The sequence below is a fragment of the Sturnus vulgaris genome, chromosome 3, assembly GCF_052056855.1.
Source record: "Sturnus vulgaris isolate bStuVul1 chromosome 3, bStuVul1.hap1, whole genome shotgun sequence".
NCBI lineage: Eukaryota > Metazoa > Chordata > Aves > Passeriformes > Sturnidae > Sturnus > Sturnus vulgaris.
In genome coordinates, this window is record NC_142245.1 from 78,059,429 (window position 1) to 78,081,892 (window position 22,464).

Genomic DNA, 22,464 nt, shown 5'->3' on the forward strand with positions numbered 1-22,464 from the left:
TGGTTGATAGAATTTATCTTTGAGATGTGAAAATCACAAATATATTCATCAAAATCCTTCATTTTCTGGTCCTGTTAATGGATATGCATTCTCACAGTGATTGCATCCCTTTTCTATCAATTTATATAGAGAAATGATATGTTATTTTCTATTAAATATCCTGGAAAAAAACACATATTTTCAAACTCAAAATCCTTCTCGTACTATAATGAATCTATTTTATTATCATTGAAAGCATGCAACAATATGTCCATTTCTATTATATTAAAATTCATTGCAAAATACCTTTTTATTAAAATATAGCATCTGCTACTAAAGCAATATTCACTCTTACAGGGAAAACAACGAACTATGCACCTGTGACATTGATTTAATATTTGGAGTGAGAAAGAATTTCCATAAAAGGAGAGAGCAAATTGTTAGGACTAAAAAATAAATAAGGGAAAACACCATCACCGTGCCCACTTTTCCATTTGCAACAATAATTTGTGTCTTTTAAATAATGGCACTTCACTGCATTTCAACATACATATGTCCTTTTCCTCTGTATCAAAAGTGTTTCTGATTTTAGTTCAGAACCATACTCACATTGGCCACAGAAATCTGCAGGCTTGGAGTGGGAATAAGTTGTATATAATTTTCTCTCTCACCTTCACCTCTTTGGACACGTCCATGTCCATCCATTGGCAATGCTACCCTTCATAACCAGTTGAAAAGTTGCTCTGAAAGCTGTTTGTTTTCTGTTTTCTGATTCAGTTCTGTGTCATTAAGCTGCTGCCAGTCAGTAGCTCCAGTCATGTATAGTAAAACCTAAGTTATAAAATGCTGTGATAGTTATGGGATTTTTTTTTTTTTGGTAGGATTATATTTTTTCCAGATAGAGGAAAGGAATTTCTGTGGAAACAGTTTGTTGGAGGTTAACACATTAAAAAAAAACAACAGAAAACTCAATCTTGCTCTCTCTGATGAGTGTCAGAGGGCTTAAGAAGTGTCCAGCTGTGTTAGTGTGATGCAGAATCACATTTCCTTGAAGTTAAACCAACATTGTGATGGTGCTATATGGACTACCATGTTCTGAGCCATATTCTGTTAGTATATACAACAGGAAGATCAGATAGCTGAGGTCTGATAAACATTAGTAATGGAGTCATCCCCTGGAATCTAGGAAGGGTTACAGCTGCCTGGCAAGCAAGGGTACTGAGGCTGCAGCATTTGCTTCCACAGCACCAGTCAGAAGGAGTAAAAGGAAAATTTGACAGTGTAAACTGACAGCTGCTGACTCCAGGCTTTTAGTAGCCTAGCAGGTGCTGTTCTGAGCAGCACACAGTGACAGTGGAAGAGTACAAACAAGTGGAATGAACCAGAGAGTAAAAATTGCATGCAATGTCTGAGAAAGGCCACTGATCCAAATTATTCTAGTGAAATGGATGTTAAGTGCTGCAGTAGTATAAAGCAGTCCCCTTTTGCCTTATCAGCAGATATCACATAAGAATACAGATCCCTCACTGGCCTTCAGAGCCCAGAAATGGTAATCACAGTCAGCGTGTAAAGAAATATAAACCACAATATGGAGAAAAGCCAAATAGATGTTTATATGACAAAATATTCTTGTGATTGTGCCTAACCACATTTTCCCAGTGATCCTGGAGGATTAATTTTTCTTTCTCTTTTCCCATCCCTGAGTCAGAACTTTGGCATTCCATACAAGACTGGAGGTATGGCACAGGGCAAGCAGAAAAAGTAGATGTCACTCCAGGCCACAAAGATTGCAACTGTAAGTAAATGTTGTGGGACCTGTGGTTGCTTGATCCTGGCTAGTATCTAAGCCACTTGCTCAGTCCATCTCCCTGTCCCCAGAAAGACAGGGAGAAAATAAGAGCAAAAGAGGGAAAACTTGTGGGGTTGTGGGAAATTTTAATAAATTAAAGAAAGAGGGGGGAAAAAAAACCCCATGCAAGAGATGCAGAGGCAACCATTCACCACCTCCATAAGCAGACCAGTGTTCAGACAAGCCTACAAGCACTGTTTTATTGATGAGCATGGCACTGTATGGTATAAATTACCACTTTGGCCAGCTAAGGTCAGCTATAGCAGCTGTGTTTCCTCCCAGATTCTTGCCCAGACTCAGCCTACCCTCTGCAGAGGCCAGAATGAGTTAAAGAGAAAGCCTTGGTGCTGCACATATACTGCTCAGCAGCAGCCAAAACACTGATGCATTGTCACCACTGTGTTATACAAACGTAAAACACAGCACCATACAGGCTGCTATGATAAAAGTTAGCTCCATTTCAGCCAGACCCAGTGCAGAATCATCCAGCTTTTTGCAGGATGCTGATGCTGCTCTTCAGATTCTAGATAGACCTACCCACACCTGGCTTGATTTTCAGGTCTGTTTCTAATTTAAGCAAGATGGAAATTTAAATATAATGAAAAATGTGTGAGATTGTCAGTGTGTTTTTTGGTTTTTGTGAGGTTTTTTTTGTTTGTTTGTTTGGGCTTTGTTTTTGTGTGTTTTTTGTTTGGTTTTTTTGGGGGGTTGTGTATTTTTTAGTAGGGGTTGGGGTTTTTTGTGGTTTGTTTTGTTGTTGTTGGTGGTGGTGGTTGTTTTTTGGGGTACTTTTATGGGAAAGAAGCCACATGTGGCCTCTAGATGTTTTTGAAGAAGCTGTCTGAAGATAGTAGTATCAGAAATAACCTGGCAGTGTCTCAATTTGAAAACATGTTTTTTGGCCCTGAATTCTTGCTTTCTCACATAGTTCAAGGCAACTTAACTTTTCGTACCATATTTCTCACAGACATCCTTGCCAGAACTATGCTATTAGCAGGTCATTTGTTATTAGTCATAAATTCACTTCCTTCTGTGGGAATATCTGAAAAACTGCCCATGGTCCAGGCTCCTCAGAGTAGCCCTGACTTTCCTGGGGAAGGGAAACTCTGCAGGCATCCCTGAGTATAGACACACTAGGCTTCATCCATCAGAGAGAGCACTGGTCGGGTTTGGGGGGAGGTGAGAGAATAATCTCAAGCAGGAAGTTCACAGTGCTGATGTCTGCCTACCAGCTGCTTGCATGGGAAGAAAGGCCCAGAGATATTAAAGATTAGCCCATCACCACATCCACCTACCTAGGGAATTAAAAGACAGACAAAAGACTCAATGGGCATCTGTCATCTTTGCAGACAATTCATTATCACTCTCTCCTTTTTCCCACACTATACTCCATCCTCTTCCCTCTGCCCTTCTGCCCTTCTTAAAGAAGTAGACAAGGTAGCTCACAGAGCTGCTCTTAGGAACTTCACCCCCAGTGTACCCTATCTCTGGGCTATTGTTTTCCCCTGTCTTCTGCAGACAGGGGTGCCAGGAAAGGGAAAGAGCAGGGAGCTGTTGACTTAAGTCCAAGTCCACTGTGGTTGACAATGCCTTTCTCCTTCCACCATATACATCTCAGACTCAAGACTCTAAGATGTCTGTTTTCATAGTATTTCTAGAAGATTAGGAGACCAAAATCTTTATCTTAAATACCTTAGAAATTTTTTTCTCATGGAGTTTTGTTCCTTGGCACCTAACCATTAAGTCCTGTTCTTCATGGTGGCTTTGTAGATATGGAAAGGGAAGCTGTTTTACCTGAGACTTTTACCTGTCTTCTCTACCAATAAAGATAGAAAATGTCCTTGATGGCACATGTCAGGTCTCTTGTCTTTTCCAAGGATCTAAACTTTCACTTCCTATCTACAAACACTAAAGACATGCTCTAACTTGAGAACAGTTTCTCAAGAACTAAGAAATCTGAAGCAACAAAGTCAAGTCCTGTGTCAGAAAAGAGTACAAGCAGTGAGTATCAATTGGATTTAAACCTATTTCTATAAATACTTCTGCAAACATTTTAATTCTGCTCATCTACTTAAAATTATTCACACATGTAGGATCAGGACCTTACACTATAAACACTCAGAGAAAATAAACAGACACAGGGATTTTTTTGTTTGGTTTGTTTTACAATTACAGACCAAAGATTTTGGGTGAAAGGAATGATAGAAATAATAATAACAAAAAAATTATACTTCTTTATTAAAGGAAATTATTTGAATATCAGGAAATTAACAGTGAACCAAAGCAGTTCTCAACTTCCACATAATCTCTTATTATTCGCTCAACTCAAGGCACTAACTAATTCTCAACTTTGACTCCTAAAATCTGTGAAAAATGCCTCAGATATTATTTTGCATAACATTTTCCATTTATCTGAGAAAAATCTGTTTTCCAATTCACTGGAACACAAACATGCACTGAAATACCATTCCTTAGAAGGCAAACCAAATAACAAGACACAGTGCTAGTAGCTGTCTTTTATAGACCACAGAGATTGCACATTGAAGTTTTAAAAGAAATGTATAGCCCTGCATCACTGATTACAAAATGGCTGCCTTCTATAACTCCTGCTCAGCTTTCTTAATTTAAACAGGACACTTTACAAGTCAGTGACAAGAATATATTGTTGAATTGAAGCTTCTATATTCAATATATTAAGTAATATTAAATATGTAGGATTTTCAATTTTAATGATAAAAAATATTTAAAACTATGAGAAAACTTCCAGCACTCTGACCTTATATTTCTTGGGATTATATGTCTAGAAAAATCTTTAGTATGCATTTAATAGTCATTATAGAAAGTCAATGCTATGGTTCATTCAGCATATTTTCATTTTAGAGTAAGTAATGACATAAAGGGCTTTCTGTGAATGTCAGATTGGGAGATTTACAATGATTACAAGTGGACTAAGTCTGTATTGTATCTTCTAACAGTTCATTTTCTTTATTAAGGGACATAGCAAATGCTTTCCTTTAGAGATTGCAAAGTGTGGGTTAGGAGAAGCAGGCATCATGTTCCTCTCCTTGCAGACAGAGAAACTGTAGAAGAAAGAAGTAAAAGCTACACCTAAACAGACAAAATAAATAGGGCTCCAACATAATATGAAAACTGAATCTTCTATGAGAAAGGACAGGCTGGTTTCAAACCTATCTCACTCAAAGTTCAGGAGTCAGCACAGGCTTTGATCCATTAGTCAGGAGGTCTTGCATGTTTTGACAGTTAAAATAATTAAATAGCAAAGATATGGTTTTTCTAGTTGGCTCCCTTGGCAGAAAATTATTCTGGGCAGTTTTAATTTACTACTGAGTAGATAGCCCAAAGTAACATTCCCAAAATCATCACTAGACAACCAAGGCAATGCAAGACAGCAAAACAAAGGTCTTCTGAATACTAGATATTAGGTGAAGAACACTACCACAGACTTTTAAACTATTTTTTAATATAATTATTTAATCTAAAATTTTTTTTTGGTGGTATTTAAAAGAAACTATCTTCATCTATGGGAGAGGACGTTTTGATTTTACTGAATGTTTCATCTTACCCAGAATAAGCAAAGAAAACTCCAAAGAAAATTAACGGAGACCAAATAGCTTAAAAACAGAATGCTTATGAGACTGATTTGATCAAAATTCATCAAAGAGATTTGGATTAGGCAGATTCAATCACAGTTAAGCTTTGGCAGAATTTTGTCTAATTTTTATATTTATCAAAAATGGGATATATAGATCTATATTTGTGTCTAGAGATGGACTGCTTTAAATGAGAAGTGAGGACAGCATAGAGAGTGTTTCTTTTTGATTTTTAATATGTATAGAGATATTTTTTAATATGTATAGAGATATTTAAGTACACCAAAGCATTCACAGCAGCTAAAGAATTATTGCTTTTTTTAGAGTAACGAATTATGCTGTGAAAATTTTTGCTGTGTTAACATATTTCAGTCATTTTCCTGATGAATAAATAATATTTACAATACCATTTGAACTGAGGCATGCCTGTTAATTTTGTTATTCATAAATATAAAGTCTATTAAAAAAGAGACTTGTGGCATTTTCTTTTCTCCTTTTGATTCTTAATTGCAAGTGCTTATGAAATATAATTTTCTTATGGTGCTGTTGTTATTTTTTCAGAGCTCAATATACTATAATTTTCTTTAGTAGTGAGGGATACAATATTTATTGTTTGTATTCACAGAGTTAACAGCATCTGACTTTGTCATATATATTTTTCTAAGCTTCTCAGGTCTTGAGTCATCAAAATCACCCAGGGAGAGATTTACAGTAAATCAGAGCAGACACTTTCTGTTCTCACTATTCCCCTCTAACTGTCGTCTGTAAGTCTTATTTAAATGTGTTTCTGGAGATAATTTTTGTGTGGGTATATTTTGTTCCCTTTATATTTTCAACAAACTTGATAAAATAAAAGATCTCACATGCACAATAAACTTGCATTTTCCGTACTCAGAAGTGAAGCGTAGCACTTAGACCTGCACCAATTGCATTGGTTTGGAGGATATTACATGTTACTTATTTACTTAAGCCCAAAAAGAACCTGAGCCAATCTACTAAGGCCATAAATTAGAAATGCTCTTGGTTAAATAAATCAGGACTTACACCTTTTTCTTCAGTGAAATGATGCTTGTTTCACTCTAAAGAGAAAATGGCCAGATTTTGGCTGCCTAACTCAATGTTGTTTCTTACCTGACTATATCAGCGCTCTAGTTACAGCTTTAAGGATTTTTTAGGAGACATAAATGTGAGGCAGGGAAGTTCAAGATCAATTTACAGCAGTGACATGTTTTCTTAGCCTATGTTTCGCTGAGCAGCTGGGAAGAGCTTGGGGAGGGCATGAAGTTCAGTCATGTCTGGATAAAAGCATTAACTGCAAAATTGTTACAGATCCTCAGCATCTTTTCTAGGCGGCCTTTTTCTTTCCCACATGATTTTTAAATGAAAGACTATAATCCTGAGAATTGTGGGTCTAATTGTTATTTGTATATGTAAGGAGAGACAAAATGTACCTTTGGGAAAAACAATACTTTTGGGTTATTTTCTTCCTACCTTTCTGAATTGATTAATAGCTTCAGAAGTGGCTGTAGTTCCTCAGTGTCCTGGTTCTGGCCAGGACAAAGTTAATTTTATGCAGTAGGCAGGATGGGTCATGCCTAGGACACAGAGGTTATTCTATATCACTTCACATCTTTGCCAGGGGTGGGTAAAAGTACCTCTCTTCTAGTTGAGTAAATATGGTGGAGGGAACTGTCTGGTACTGTCTGTCACTGGGATTGTTTTTGGTGTGAATAATTAATTTTCTTGTACCATCTGTCATTTGTATTATTTTTGTTTGTTTTCTTATCTCTTTGCTGTTTCCAGTAAATTGTTCTTATCTCAACCCTTGATCTTTGCCCTCCAATTCCCCTCTCTATTGCACCACAGCAGTGAGGGGGAGAGGAAAGTGGGGAAGCAAGAGAGTGATCTGTGATTTGGAGAGTCTTAGTGGGGGCACTGAATTGAGTACAGTTCCTGAACCACTTCATTCAGGTGAGGGTTGGGTGGAGTTTGAGTACTTTAAGTCAGATATACCATCCTTGAAATCTCAATTCAGATGACCCTAAGGGCTGTCATCAAGTCTCCCTGTGAACTTTTTGCCAGAGACTCTGAGAAGGACCATTATTCACTGGATGTAGTGCAGAACACATTTTTCACATTTTATCCTGTCTTTACTAGCCCAAGGGCTGCTAAATGACCAATCTCCTGTTGAATTTTTTCAAAAAGTTGTTGCTCAGGATCCCACTTGAAAGCATTCTGCTTCTATGTCATATGATAGAGGCAGTTTACAATCTGACTATAATCTAGCATATGCATCCCCAAAAACCCACAGTACCTAAAAAAACCCCTGTGTTTTCTTCTTGCTGGTTGGTGGGGACATAGCTGCTATTTTGTTGACAATGTCCATTAGAATGGATGATGCCCATCTTACCACTTTGCTCCTAAAAACTGAATTTCCTAGGAAGGTTCTTTCACCTTAATTTGCTTTATAGCAAAACTGGCCTACAGGAGGATTTGGATTATCTTCTCCCCTTTCTAAAAAACTTCCTCTGCCGAGTAGTCCCACGTGATGACATCATCAATATAGTGCAAGTGTTGTGGAGCCTCTCCATTTTCCAGTGCGATCTGGATCAGTCTCTGGCAAATACTGGGGCTGTAATTCCACCCCTGGGGCAACTGGTTCCAGGCGTATGGATGCCCCTCTAAGCATTCTGATGCTAAAGGTTTGGAGAAAAACGCATTAACAATGACATTTTGCTGCCTTGGACTACAGTTCATGTGTGGCACACCAGCCCTCAGTGATGGTGTGTCTTTGTTCAGGCCACAGTAGTCCACTGTCAGTCTCCATTCTCCACTGGACTTATGCACAGGACATGTAGGGACTTTTAAAGGGTATCAGCTACTTCCTTCCCTTCGAGCAAGCATGGCAGAGGGAGCAGTGGGGTGGTTCCGGATGTGAGCTGGAGGGAGGGTTTGGGTAATGCCATCTTCAAACAGAATTTGCTTATGCAGCAATGATAGCTGGAAAAATACCTTAATTTTTTTAAGATAAATTCACCGAGAATATCTGCCTAATAGCAGTATTCAAGTATGACAACTGAGTTTCTTGCCTGCCATTCTGTTGGCTGAAACATGTTTCACCCCTGAACTTAAAACCACTTTGCAAATGCCACTATGTTCATTAGGTTAAGGTTCACAGTATGTGATGCATGTTTTTTTTGAGGGAAGAGAACAAAGGAATCTGTTGTGTGGAGGCTAAAGGAGTTATGAAGGAAGAGATGTGTGGAGAACGAGAGTGGTTGATAGATATGGAGGTGTTTGAATGTCTAGTCAAAGACAAATATTCCTTTTCTGAACTCTTTTGCCTCTTCAATACCATTTTACCTTTGGGATGAAAAAGGAAGATGAGATAGAGAAAAAAAAAGTACTGTTAATATTATACACATGAGACAATGAGAGATAAAGAGGATATCCTCTCAAATTTACTGGGTGAGTAAGAGCATTAAATTATTAGGACTCAGAGCATAGCCTTTCTATTCAGTCATTATATGCTTGGAAGCAAAAACATCAGGCCAAAAACTGGTGAATGTTCAAGATGAAGAAGAATACAGAAGAGAGGGAAGAGAGGAATGATGCACAGATGGGGAAGGGGCATGCAGCTGCCTGGCCCAGCAGTAGGAGAAAGCAGAAGATAACAGTTTGTAAAATGCCTGACACAAATTTGTTTTGGCAGATGTGCCTCTGTAGCAGGAATCAAAGGAATTCAAGTGCTTCATCTTTCCTTTTCTTGATGCACTAAGCCTCTCTCCTTTCTTGCACACTATTTTCTAGGGCTACCCCAAAGGCGAGCCCTTTGTTTCAGTGGAGCTCCACAGACCCCAAGATCCTACTGTTCATAAACTACTTTATTAATCCAGCACATACTGCTGGCTTGAGTGCATATACATTAGTCTTGCTAAAAACCGGTTTTTTTAAAGAAAGAAAAAAAATAAAGAACAACAAATTAATCAAACCTCAATGATTTTATTCCAGCTGCCGAGCTCCTAGTAAAACTCCCAGCACATGTGTTCTCATTTTCCCATTTGTTTCAGGATTTACAGTGAAGAGGGCATATAACCTGAGTGATGAAACTCCATTTTTTCTAATGAGTTGCATATGTTTTACATGAATGCTACATGAAATGCATGATGTGACTAGATTGATGGGAAATATATAGGTGTGTATATATATATATACTCTTGCTAGTAGCAAGATTTCTATTTAATGCTGTGCAATTTTAAAAGGAAGATAAATACAAAGCACATATCTGACCTGCACCCAGTGCTGCTCTTTATTAGTAATCAGATCATTGACTTAGATTTCTTTGAGGCTCTTCACGTTAATGACAGAAGCAATACAGACGCACACTAAGATGAATTGTTCCCAAGGTGTTTCCTGAACTTAGTGAACTTGTCCAAAGGAGGAGCAGCAGAAGGTATTCAACCTGTATTCCCAGCTCATCTGTTTTCAGCTGATGTCTGAGACACTTGGGAAGATTTTCCTCGGTTCTGTCTCTAAGGATAAGGAATAAAGAGAATATAAAAGAATCTTTTACGCAGCGTTTAGCAGCAGTTCCTAGAGTAGCAAGCAGTAAGATATATTCTCCTTTGAACAGATTTCCAATAAATCTAGAAAGGCACAGGGGGTAGAAGAGATCAATGAACCATGCTGAGTTACAGAATGACCTTACAGCCCACAGGAAGAAGATCTCATTGGTGTTTATTTTTAGATGACAACTGTGTTGGACTGACTTTTCTTTCTTGGCAAATGCACTAAGAACAGAAGTGGTATAAATAACACCTATGGTGATTTTGAATATAGCAGAACGGAATCCAATGAGGCCTCCAGCCTCCTGTTAATATATACATCGAACCCCAGTTAACATCATTGCAAATTTTAACCATGTGCAGTGGTTAAAGAATCAATCTTATGCCGACGAAATGGCACCACTGGCTATTTTGCATAAGGTTAGCAGCAAAAGCTTGCCTTGTGAACAAGCTCATGTCTCAAGGTTTTTGGAAAGGGCTGCAAAAAAAACACATTAGGTGCAGCAGCAGTTGGCAGTGACACAGGTTTTCACTGAGCCTTTCAAAAGACAGTGGAAAGCAGGGCTAGTATCAGAATAAAGTGTTAAATAAATGGAAAGGAATAAAAGAACAGATACAGAGTAAATTCTGCAACCACATCTTAACAGTGTTTATTTAGGCAATTTATTTTTGACAAAATATTAAAAATTACAGTATTTCTTCTCTTGGAGCAAAGACTTGTTTGTGTGAGTGCTGTGAAAACTCCACCTTAATTTTGACTAAAACAGGAGCAATATCTTGACAGTATACTTTCTATGATGTCTGTTTTTATTAATTTTTTTTTGAACCCTCAACTCTAGGAGTTTCTTTTTTGTTGTTATTATTATTTGGAATCTTAGTTTTCATTAAGTAGTAATGAAGTACCAAGTGCTTATGCTTGCAGATTTCATGTTGAAAATGAGTTCTGATCTTACCTATTCATTTCAGAGAAAAAAAGGAAAGGTGGCAAAAAATATTGTCTTACGCTCTTATTTATTCTTTATTATTATTGTTTAGAATTTGGCTACAGCTATAATGTGTTAAGTGTTATTTAGATAGATCATGATGTGTGTCTATTTCTCTGGCAGGAATTATGAATGCTTTCAGTAGCAGTACCGTATTTTTCCCTGTTTAGCATACTCTGTCATAACAGGCACCATAAAATCAGAGTGTCTTGGCTGTACGCTGTTGTGATGGAGATGACGAAAGGAGGAATAGCTGCCTCGATGAATACAGATATCTGAGCACTGACTAAGCGTGGACACGAACACTGCCCTCCTTAAGGAGAGCGAGGAGGGCTCAGGCATGGCAGGAGCAGCTGCTGGCATCAGGGCTGCTGACCTGGAACACTGCTTCTTGAGACGGGGAAACGCTGCAGCTCTCGTCTCTTCACTAGGGCATACTTGCATTTAGGCGTGGATTTTCAAAGACTGACTTATTTGACCCCCCCGCAATGGGTTTCCAAACCTTTGCTGGTTGAAGTGAGCATCCACAGAAGCCCTGGGGGCTTTACCTTGCAGAATTTTTTTTCCTGTTTCCTGTTTCAGTGACATATCTCACAAGGCAAAAATTAAGTTTGAAAAGAGATAAGGGGAATTTCCTCCCCTCATTTTAGAAATTAGTCCGAGAAACAGAAGAGGAGAGGAATAGTCCTTAAAGTGCTAGAGTTATTTAAGTGTTTGAGAAAAGGATATAGGAAGTTAGAGAGGAAAATAACGTCTTTTTCTCTCTCTATATATATATATTTTTTTTTTGCTAAAATGCTAGTAACATATGAGAGTCATTCTGTGAAGACATAAAATTATGATCCAATTAAAACCAGATGACAGGAAAAAAGAGTCATTTTGAGTCTAGACTTAAGCTTAATGACTCAAATTCATATAAACTCGAAATCAAATATGCTGACATAGGGCATTTTTCCACTAATTCAAGAGTAAACAATCTGTTTGTGCTTGAGAGGAGAGCTCAATGTGTTACATTTTGCATACATTTTTCTGCTTTTTATTAATACAGAATGATAAATAAAGGAAAAACTGTTCTAAAGAAAAAGGGTGTAAAAAAATGAAGGATGTGTTATCTTTAAAGGACAATACAAAATCTCATATTAAATTGTTATATAATTTAATTATAAAGCAAAAAACAAAAAATATTCTGCTTATGGCTCTTGATACATGTTGAATGGGATTTAAAATTCATTTATTTTATAAGATCATCCATACTCTTGTAAGAAGCTATCATGCTCTGCTAAGTTTTGGAAGATTTTAACAAATATTTATACATAAATTCAAATGCTATAAGCACTGCTTTGTTCAATGGAACTTTTCAGAAAGTTTCATTTTGCAAAACTGTTCAGATGAAAAAGAGGAAGTTCAACTACAAGCTGTAGAACTCTATTCAAAAGTTTCATGGACATGAGCAGGAAAGACATATCAGGCTGTGTGTCAGTGTTATATAAGACGAAATGGTTTTTGTTCTTCATTCTCAAAGCCAACAGATATAGGCCAGTTTGTGTTCATACAAACTCCCCTCCTGCCAAGACATGTTGGTGACATCCAACTAGCTGGCTTGGAACGGCTTCCAACACCTTGCCCTTTAAAACATTCCCAGATGTGCTAGCTATCGTGGTGATTTACATGCTAGCTATCATGGTAATTTAGTAGTTTTACTAGTTCTCCTGGACTAAATAATAAACCAGGCTAACAAGTGAGCAATATGAACTATTACATATCCTTATCCTATTTTTTTTTAATTTTCTGTAGATGGAACTGTAAATATTAGAAAACTAATACAAATTATTTAATCAGTAGAAGTACAACCACAGGGATCCACAATATTCAGAAGGTGATGATTTTAATACCTTACTAACTGGTAGCTTATAAAAATTCCACTAAGTGAAAACACAGCAAATATAACTACAAGTCAGCAGTACAGCAATCAAAACCAGACAATGACTACAGGCAATTACAGCAACAGAATGATGAGCAATAACCATAAGTTTTATGGCAGTGGATGGATGGACGGACGGATGGATGGATGGATGGACGGACGGATGGATGGATGGAAGTGTCTACCATCTATATATGTATGTATACACGTATCTATCTACCATGTATGTATGTATGTATGCATCTCTGTATCTATCTATCTATCTATCTATCTATCTATCTATCTATCTATCTATCTATCCATCTATCTCTCTACCTATTTTTGCATCCATCCCAAAAGATAACTAATTAAATTATATAAAAATAGTAGATATTTATGATAAACTCCCTAGTAAACAGTTATTAGCAGCACAACATTCTGGTTATGAGGCAATCTTCTGCCCAGATCTCTAAATTCTTGTATCTTACAAAGGTCTGCAAGATGCCTGCTGTTGGCACTTAGGAGTCACAAGCATATCCTGGCCAGTATTTGTAGCTAATTTGGAGAAACCACTCACCTTTCTCAGTCCGTGGCATCTGCAATGCTGATTCTCTTCTGCTAAACCCACATTGATGAATTTCTGAGTTTCTTTTATCTCCTTATAATGCTGTGACCCAGGGGCCACATACATTCTCAGCTGTCCAGAATATCCTTCTGCTGTTTTGCTGAATCCATTCTAGTCCAAATACAAGAGACTGGGGAGCCAGTTCTTTGAAACGGGCTGATAGACAGCTTTTCTTTTCTTTCGTTTACAGCTGTCTTAACCACAAAGTTACTGCATTATTTTTGCTATGTTCTATTCATTATGCTGGCTCAGCAGCTTGTTAGTTCAGCAATTCTGTTATAGTCTACAGATATTTTAAGGCCTACCAGTTGTGCTTACTCAGCGACTGTGTTAGCCTCTGTCCTATCTCAAGCAATGTCAGATGCAGTTTTGCAGGGTTTAGCAAGAATTACACCGTTCAGTGGTTCAACCCCATGCACACAGAGAAATAAATGATATATTGTGTCCCATCTTTGCTCAGCAGTTGCCTCCCCAGCAAAAAACAAAATCTGCTAAAGTTTACTGGCTTGTATTATTGTGGAGGTTGCAGATTCCTTCCTCTGTTAGAAAAGTCATGATCCCCTTTGGCATTTGGGTTCCCTCTTGATAGGCTACCCAGCCTCATCATTTTGGTTTCAGGTCTATTCTCACATGTAGCCAAGAAAACAATTCTTAATCACTATCTTTCTGGGCCACCAGAACTCCTTCCCAGCAAACATATTTCAGATGGGACTGTGGGAATGTCAATATAATCTTTTCCCTGACCCTGCAGGAGGTTAGGCTTTGCTGTTCTGAGGCACATGATATCCATTTGATAACCTTATTTCAAAGCCAAGCACAAGTACCTTTGCCACTTCTGAGGCAGATGAGAATGACTGATTTCCACATTGAGAAATCTTCATAACTCCAAGTGAAGATAATGGGAAGGTATGTTACTTACCACCATCACAGTGTTACCCAGGGCTCCACGCAATGACCAAATATGTTGCCGTATGGCCAGCACCAGGGAAATCCTTTCCCATCCTGAAGGATTTATTTACTGGTTGATCAAAGGCTGGAGTAGGGCAAAGAGCAGATGGTGGCTTTGGTGGCTGCAGAGAAACAGCACCAGGATTAGCCCCAGTGAGAACCAGCATAGTGACAAGCCAAAAGAAGGAGGATTTGATTGAAAAAAGCATTTCCACAGGTGACCCGCTGTAAAAATAGCATATGGTTCAGGAGATTGCAGGCTGCTGTATGGATTTAACATGGTCTGTGCTTCTTGGCACCAAACATAGAACAAAAGAATTACTGAAAAAACAGCACTGAGAAAAAGAGCATTCTGTGTGGGTTTCCAAAGGAACCAAAAAATAAAATAAAAATAAGCAATTAAAATAGCTGAAGAGATCTCCTAACCCTGGGAAGCTGTGATTCACTCATAGGCTTTAAACTCTATACAAGTGCCTGAGAAACTTCAAATATTGAAAATGTTTTCAAATATTAATAAATAACGTATCATATTTGTTCTACACTAGAGGAATGGTGTGACACATGATATGGTTAAAATGTCCCCCCACACCTATATTTGAATACCAGATGTAAATTTTTTGTGTACCTTAAGCCGCTTCTCAGGTCTGCATGTGCAGATGGAAGTCATAATTTTGTGTTTTAATTAAATATAGAATGTTCACCCACTCTTTGCACGTTAAATGTTAATGACAAGAGTGTGACATAAGTGTATATTTATTTTTTTAATAAATGCAGTTCATGGATTTGAAGGCTGTGTTGACATCATAGACTATTTTCCTCCCAAGTTTTATTAGTGTTTTTCCAACCTGTTTCATATTTCTCTAAAGGAAGGCCACTGCCACTCCCAAGCACACTTTCTGCTGATGGCTACAATCATGTGTATAGCTGAGAGAAGACTGAAGCAAGCAAACAGGAGAATATTTCCCCTGCAAAACTTAATTGTTGCTGAAGTTCATTAAATTAAAATTAAAGTCCTGGGAATCCTTATGCTGTATAGAAGTTTCTGCTGAGATAGGTTTGCTTTTGGTCTGGTTTCCTTCTTACATACCAACTCTATGATGTACAGTCTTCTTCACACATTTAAATCAGTTGGTTGCTTGATGTCACTGAGCAAGATTCTAAACCAGAATTATGAAGCTTTTATAATGGCATTTAGAGCTTAAGTATTCCTCTAATTGACCATGTTCCCATCAATTAAAGATTTTTCACATAGAGAAGTAATTTAAGCTCAACATCTTTTAAAATATTTTTATTTAAATGTAAGAACATTTTAAACCACTTTTTTTTTTCCTGGGAAAACAGTGAATTGAGCAGTATTCAAATGTTGAATGAATTTCTCATATTGCCTTACAGTTGGTTAAAAAAGAAAAAAAAAGAAAAAACCCAATCATCGTACTTTTCTGAATAAGCTGTAGTGGTTAAAAAAACCCAAAAAGAATTCTGGAGTTTTGAAAAGGGTAACAATCAGAAAATAGAACAAAAGCAAGGCAAATCTGTGTTTGGTGAGTTTATTTGTCTTTATGGGAGCAGAGGCTTGAAGCATATCTCTAGTTTCAAGAGGAAAACATCAGTGGGAAGTACGACATCAGGGTGAAGAATGTTTGAGAAAAGAAAAAAGAGTAGAGGAAGATGGGGGTCAGTGGAGGAGAGAGGGATGGAGATGAGGGATCAGAAGTATGAGCACAAGTTTTCTGAGCAACAGACCCAAATTCAGGCTACAGACTGAACTGCAGAAAAGTGGAAGAAAATATGCAGTCTCAATATTAGTATTAACAGGAACTACAGACCACAACTCCACTGGAAACCATTACTATCACTGGGAAAAATAACAAATATTCTATTCCTCTCTATCTTCTCACAAGGATGCCACTTGGTCTAAGACAAAGCTTTACTCTGTGGACATATACGTACACTTTGGGAGTTTTAAATGTCTAAATCAGTCTGAGTAGAATTGTGAGCTAATCAGTAGTTGTTAGCAACAGTTAGGACAAAATTTGTCTGTAGGCTGACTTCACTGTCTTTCCTATTATTGTGCCAGAACTAATACTTGGTCCCTGATGCACAATGACCTAGATAAAATTTGAAAAGACAGCCTTGAAATGAAGGGTTCTCTCTTTTTTTTCCTGTAGTGAATTGTCACGCCTGTTTTATAATATTGTTTTTCATTTAAATGCATTAAGTATTCAATCTAAACTTTTCTCACCTCTGTTCCTTGTCCCATTCTGATCATTTCTTTTCTCAATAAGCTGCTGTTTTCAAGTGTTTTTAAAAGCAAAAGACATTCAAGAAAATGAATGTAAAGCTGCTCTCTTTTGCTAATTCTTATCCTGTAACTCTTGTCCCACAATACCTACAGTTGAAGACTTTTACAAAACAGCACATTGTTCTGATTGCAGCCTAATTAATTACTAACACCTACAAATAAAGTGCATTAAGGCTGCCAAAAATGACAACCTTTATCAAGGCACTAAGAAAAGCATTAAGAAAAGCTATGTAGGTTATCTTAATGGATTTATAAATTTTAAAAATTATAACAACCACAGATGTTCAATATTCTGCTGAAAATTTTAGTATTCACAAGGAAAATAATTGGTGCTACTACTTTCATTCTTTAAAAAAAAATCCTCATTCAAAGAAAATTCATATTTTTCCAATAAATTTCCTTACTTTTAATGAAGCTAAAAATATTTCTCCCCTATGTTCTGCTTGTACAGCTGAAGCAAAGAATTTAAAGTGGCTCTCTCTGACTTAATGTGCCCGTGTCATGTAAAATTCTTCCTGAGACACCAAGCAAAGTACTGCAGCAAATGTCTGCACCAGTCGTGCACAGTCACTTCCAAAACTACCATAGAACCAAGAGGAAGATAAGAGAACTGCTGAAATAGAAAACGCTTAAAATTTGAAGTTTGCTTCAGGTGTTGACTCTGTTGATGTCTTAGTATGCCAAAGTCCAAATCCAAAGTATATATGGTATGGATAAGTGTGACAAGCTGCAACTAGCTGGAAAATGGGTCCTTGTTTTAAAGCTTAATTTAGTGTTTTATAGCTTTCTGAGGAAAATTTGTCATATTGTAAAGAAAGAGGTCATATGAAAAAAATCTTTTAAATTATATCAGATCACATAAGCCCAGATAAAATACATAACAAAGAACACTTTGTGTTGTCGTTTTGTGCCCAGGCTGGATTTGTGGCTATCACCGAATTTGGAGTACTTCTTATCAGTACTACTTCATACTATGCTTTCTAAGGAATATGCAGAGCACATTGTATCTATTGAGATTTATTTTTCTTTTCTACTAATCTTTAATTGAAATCTTTTTTATTATCAGTATTCATTATAAAGTCGCTTCAGGAAAGATTTCTTCCCCCCTCCCCTATAAATACCTATTAATAGAGTAGTTAGTGTATTTGTAGATGATAAAACAAAATGAAACATAGATTTCTTTCAGGGAATTCTGCAGGGAGAGCCTTATTGTATGAATGTGAATGAATAGGAAAAAAGATCTTAATTTTCAAAGAGCAAGAATAATTTCCGGATTTTCCTATGCAAAGTAATGTAATAATCTTAAAAATATGAAGGTGGAAAATAATTCAAGGAAAACCATCTTTCATAAAAAAGCATTGCCTTTCAGAAGTTGTAAAACTGGATGCAACTTCCCATAAAATAAGCAGTCTTCCATATATAAATCCTATATATGATTTAACCTGTTTAAAAAAAAAGAAAAATCAAACCCAGGCTACCAAATCAGTCAGGAAAGCGATGAATAGGGCACAAATTGCTCACATTGCCACGGAACATTAAATTTAGCCAGACTTGGACTTACCTGAGCAAAAACATATTGAGTGGGAGAGGGTGGGTGGGAAGGGAGTGTGAGAGGGGGGCAGCATTTGTGTGTATGATCAAAATATTTGATAACATTTGATATATTCTTTGCCAGACTAAGATGTAAGAAGAGGGAAAAGCATCCCTTCCTTATTTCAAAGGCTATGTTTTAAAATGCATCTTAGACAACTAAGTAGAGGTCAATGAACTTTTCAAAGTGCAGGTTTCAAGTGAAACTTATTGTCTAAAACTCATTAACGTAAAATATTTTCTTTTAACTGAATATAATTTGTGGCAGTGAAATTCATTGCAGAGAGGAGGTATTAACTTTGGACAGCTCACCCAGGATAAAAGCCATGCCAGTAAATGAGATAGTAAAGGGATAACACCTGAAGTTTGTGTAGGTCTTGCCACTCATTATGACAGGAGATAGACTGATTAGATTGACAAGTCAATTCAGTATGTCCTATATTACAATAATCAGCGAAAAAGAAGAGAGGAGAGGAGAGGAGAGGAGAGGAGAGGAGAGGAGAGGAGAGGAGAGGAGAAGAGAAGAGAAGAGAAGAGAAGAGAAGAGAAGAGAAGAGAAGAGAAGAGAAGAGAAGAGAAGAGAAGAGAAGAGAAGAGAAGAGAAGAGAAGAGAAGAGAAGAGAAGAGAGGAGAGAAGAGAAGAGAGGAGAGAAGAGAAGAGAAGAGAAGAGAAGAGAAGAGAAGAGAAGAGAAGAGAAGAGAAGAGAAGAGAAGAGAAGAGAAGAGAAGAGAAGAGAAGAGAAGAGAAGAGAAGAGAAGAGAAGAGAAGAGAAGAGAAGAGAAAAAATATATTTTTCAGATTTCCTAAATACAGACTAATAGGAACTTGCAGTGTGCCACAGAGAGGACAGGAGGAGACTACCAGTTCAAGAAATTATATTGAGCATTACTTGGAATGGAGCAATTGGAATTTTAGCTATGTCCCCTGAACAAGAAAGTCCTCAAACCTAGACAGCTCAGTCTGTACCTCCTATGATTAATAAAAATAAATGATAATAACAAGAATGATTCTCAGAATTGAGCACTGTTATTTAAAAGTATTTTAAATTAATTGGAAAAAAATAAAAATATTCATGTATCTTTATGTCTTGACTTCTGCTATGTCTGTCCATCAACTTTTTTCTTTCTTCTTGTTCTTTGTATGTCTGTTGATAGCATCATTATGTTTTTCTTTTCCCTAAAATGCCTTTTTGCAATCTTCAAAGGCATGAGGTAGAATAGAATAGTTCAAAGGTCTCTGAATATGTTCAACATGACTTAAATAACTGCATATTCTGAAAGAGGGAAATAGTCTAAATACTACTTTAATGATCCACTTTGGCTTTAATACAGATATGAAATTTTGATCTGTTAGATGTTTAATTTGTACTTTTTTAATGTGTGAATAATGCTAACCTCAAATCTTCCATCTCATTCTTTGTTGCTTTGACTTCCAAAAAAACCACAGCTTCTCTATATTTTGTAAGAACCAAAATGTCCTGGTTTATTATCTTTTTTTCATTTGAATACATGATATTCTGTTAGAAATTAAACAGTGATTTTATTGGGCCATCCTTTGAAAATTCACTAGACTGAGATTTTTTTTCATTTGTTCTGACTGCCTAATCAGATATTAAGAATTGTAAGGACTTAAGATCTTCACACAAAATACGTAACAACACTGTCTAGAGGATCTTCTGTTGATAAAACAAATTCTAATAGTTCTAATGTGGAGATGTGCAGATGAGCGACAAGATCAATCACTTTTATTTATAAAGTCGTAATATTCATAATAGCATGTAGTCTTGATTTAGTAGAAATGCAAAAAACACTTTACAAAGGCGGTCAGGACCACAGAGAGAGACGGCAGCAGAGAGAGGAAAGGACTTGTTTAAGGACATTCAACATTGTCACGTATGGAGAAGCAACTCAAGAACTCCAGTTGGGTGCCTAAACTCAGGTGACTCTCCCAGACTTACTCACTGTGTTATATACTCATACATATATTCACAGTTATTTCCTATTTTAGATATAGTTCTTGATTTGTGCACATAACCCCTTTTATTCTTTTCCTAAGAGCGCTGAACATTGAACAATCTTGCTGACTGGAGTCGCTGCCAAAACAGCAGATTTTGCAGTGACTGCAACAGATTGAAAGTGGTAATGGTGAAAACTGGAAACTGTAAAGTAAAAGAGGGAATAATTCATATAGGGGATAGATGAACGTTACATGCTTTTCACAGCCTATCAAAGAGCTGCTATTCGAAATGCACATATTGATTATTGGAAGCGTATCTATACCAGCTCATTATCTGCTTTTGGACTTGAGTATACTTAGCATTTGTTCAACATTTTCAACCAAAGAGCAAATTTGTTAAAATGGCAATGTTAGTATGTGATTTACAGACAATGAAAGAAGTGAAAATAGTGAAAAAACATTAATAGTAATAGAACTTCCTCCTGCTACAAAACCTTTGACATTTCTTATATTGAAAAATACTGATGAAAAATTGAATTGTTTTTTCCCATTTTGCCTCTCTTCCCCCCACCTTCAGAGCAGTTAAAAATACATAAGTCATAGAATACATATTGATGTCTGAGATCTGAACACATAAAATGCACAACAGACAGAAATGAACAACCTGTGTTTGTAATGGTGCTGAGCATGTGGAACTATGTTTATTAGTCTTTCTATGAAGGACATTTATTCACAAAATGGTAATATTTGGTTTTTAAGATAGTTTATCTATTTATGCAGAATAGTAAATTATTTTGGGAGTAAAATTTATGTCTGTTGGTACCATGTATTAAAGGGCTCCTAAAGTCTAATACTAAAAGGATTATGCAAAAGCACATTGGGAAATGGGGAAAACCTCAAGTTAAACAAGTTTTCCAGCAATGCCATATTTTACAGATTTCTAGGCAGCAAAATATGGCAATCAGGTTTTTGAAGTGTTACCAGATAATCAAAAGTTATCCACTGACTACCTATTTACAGTTTTCCAAAGAAAGTTATTGTTGGATATAAACTTTTATATGCCTTAATATTGAGAAAATATTGTTTTTCAAGAAAACTTAAAAAAACATGCATTAAAATACTCTGGACATCATCTGATCCTACTCAAATCAGAGTTAATACAATTACATCATTCTTGGAAGCTGTCTGCTTGACCATCTTCCTAACAACTTTCATTAATGGAAAGCTAGACATACCATACATCATTTTTCCCCATGACACTGAACGTGTATTTTCCATGTTCCAACTCAAAAGAAGAAAAAATTTCTTCACAGGAAGGGTGGTCAGGCATTAGAAAAGGCTGCCCAGGGAAATAGTTTCCCCAACTTACTCACATTAGATGTGGTGAGCAGTGCACTCTGTACTCTTTTTCTACTCTTTTCCTGCATCTTCCTCTGAGGTATTTGAAGATTATTACAAAAGTTCCTCAACCTTCTCTTTTGCTAAGCTGCTCCATGTCTTGCATTTGTTTTTTTTGTTTATTTTCTCTTTGGTCAAATTTTCTGCCCAACCTATTATCCCTAAGTAGCTGCACATTTTGTTTCCTGGTGTTACTTCCTGTTATTAAGTAGAAAAATAAAGTTTTTCCATGCTCTTTCCAGATATAACTGTTATATCTCCACCAAGATGGAAGGTCAGGGTTTATTTTCTTCTTTTTTCTTTTTCTTTTTTAGTGGTTTGATACAGTTGACTCATACTTGGTTGTGATCTCTAGCTGACATCTTTTGCTCCATTTTTTCACAAATTGCTAAGCAGATAAATCAAGGTTGGGCAGGTTTCCTGAGTTTTGATGTTAGGGCAGGAGCTGTGGCTTTCTGTCTGTACGAGAAAACTCTTAGCACATTTTTATCTCTATTTTCCAGTGCTTAAGAGGATGTTAAAAACATGCCAAATGTCATAAAGCAGTTAAAATTCATTCTAAATGTCTGAATGTCTTCCAATACATAACACAATACTTCAGTTTTACTGTTTAGTGCTCTGTTTGTTGTACATTTATGTTGTCATTTTTTGCAGTGTGCCCTGTAGAACAAGATTTTTCTGTTTATTACATCTGAATGTACTCAGTATATTGCCCAACACAGAAAGATACAATAACATGGGGGGCAGGTGGGTACTG

General features: G+C 36.7%; 1 long non-coding RNA gene across 4 annotated transcripts in view; it reads right to left on the reverse strand.

The window, feature by feature from the left end:
- LOC148224431 (uncharacterized) overlaps window positions 1-22,464 on the reverse strand; it is a 90,310-nt gene that overhangs the window by 34,336 nt on the left and 33,510 nt on the right. For 3 of the 4 annotated variants that reach the window (XR_015802601.1, XR_015802602.1, XR_015802599.1), the window contains 2 exons: window positions 14,432-14,582; window positions 9,428-9,971 (listed from right to left, as the gene is read on the reverse strand). This is a non-coding gene — a long non-coding RNA (uncharacterized LOC148224431). Of the gene's footprint in view, window positions 1-9,427; window positions 9,972-14,431; window positions 14,583-22,464 lie in introns of those variants that run through there. The other variant, XR_015802600.1, reaches the window with a different exon arrangement.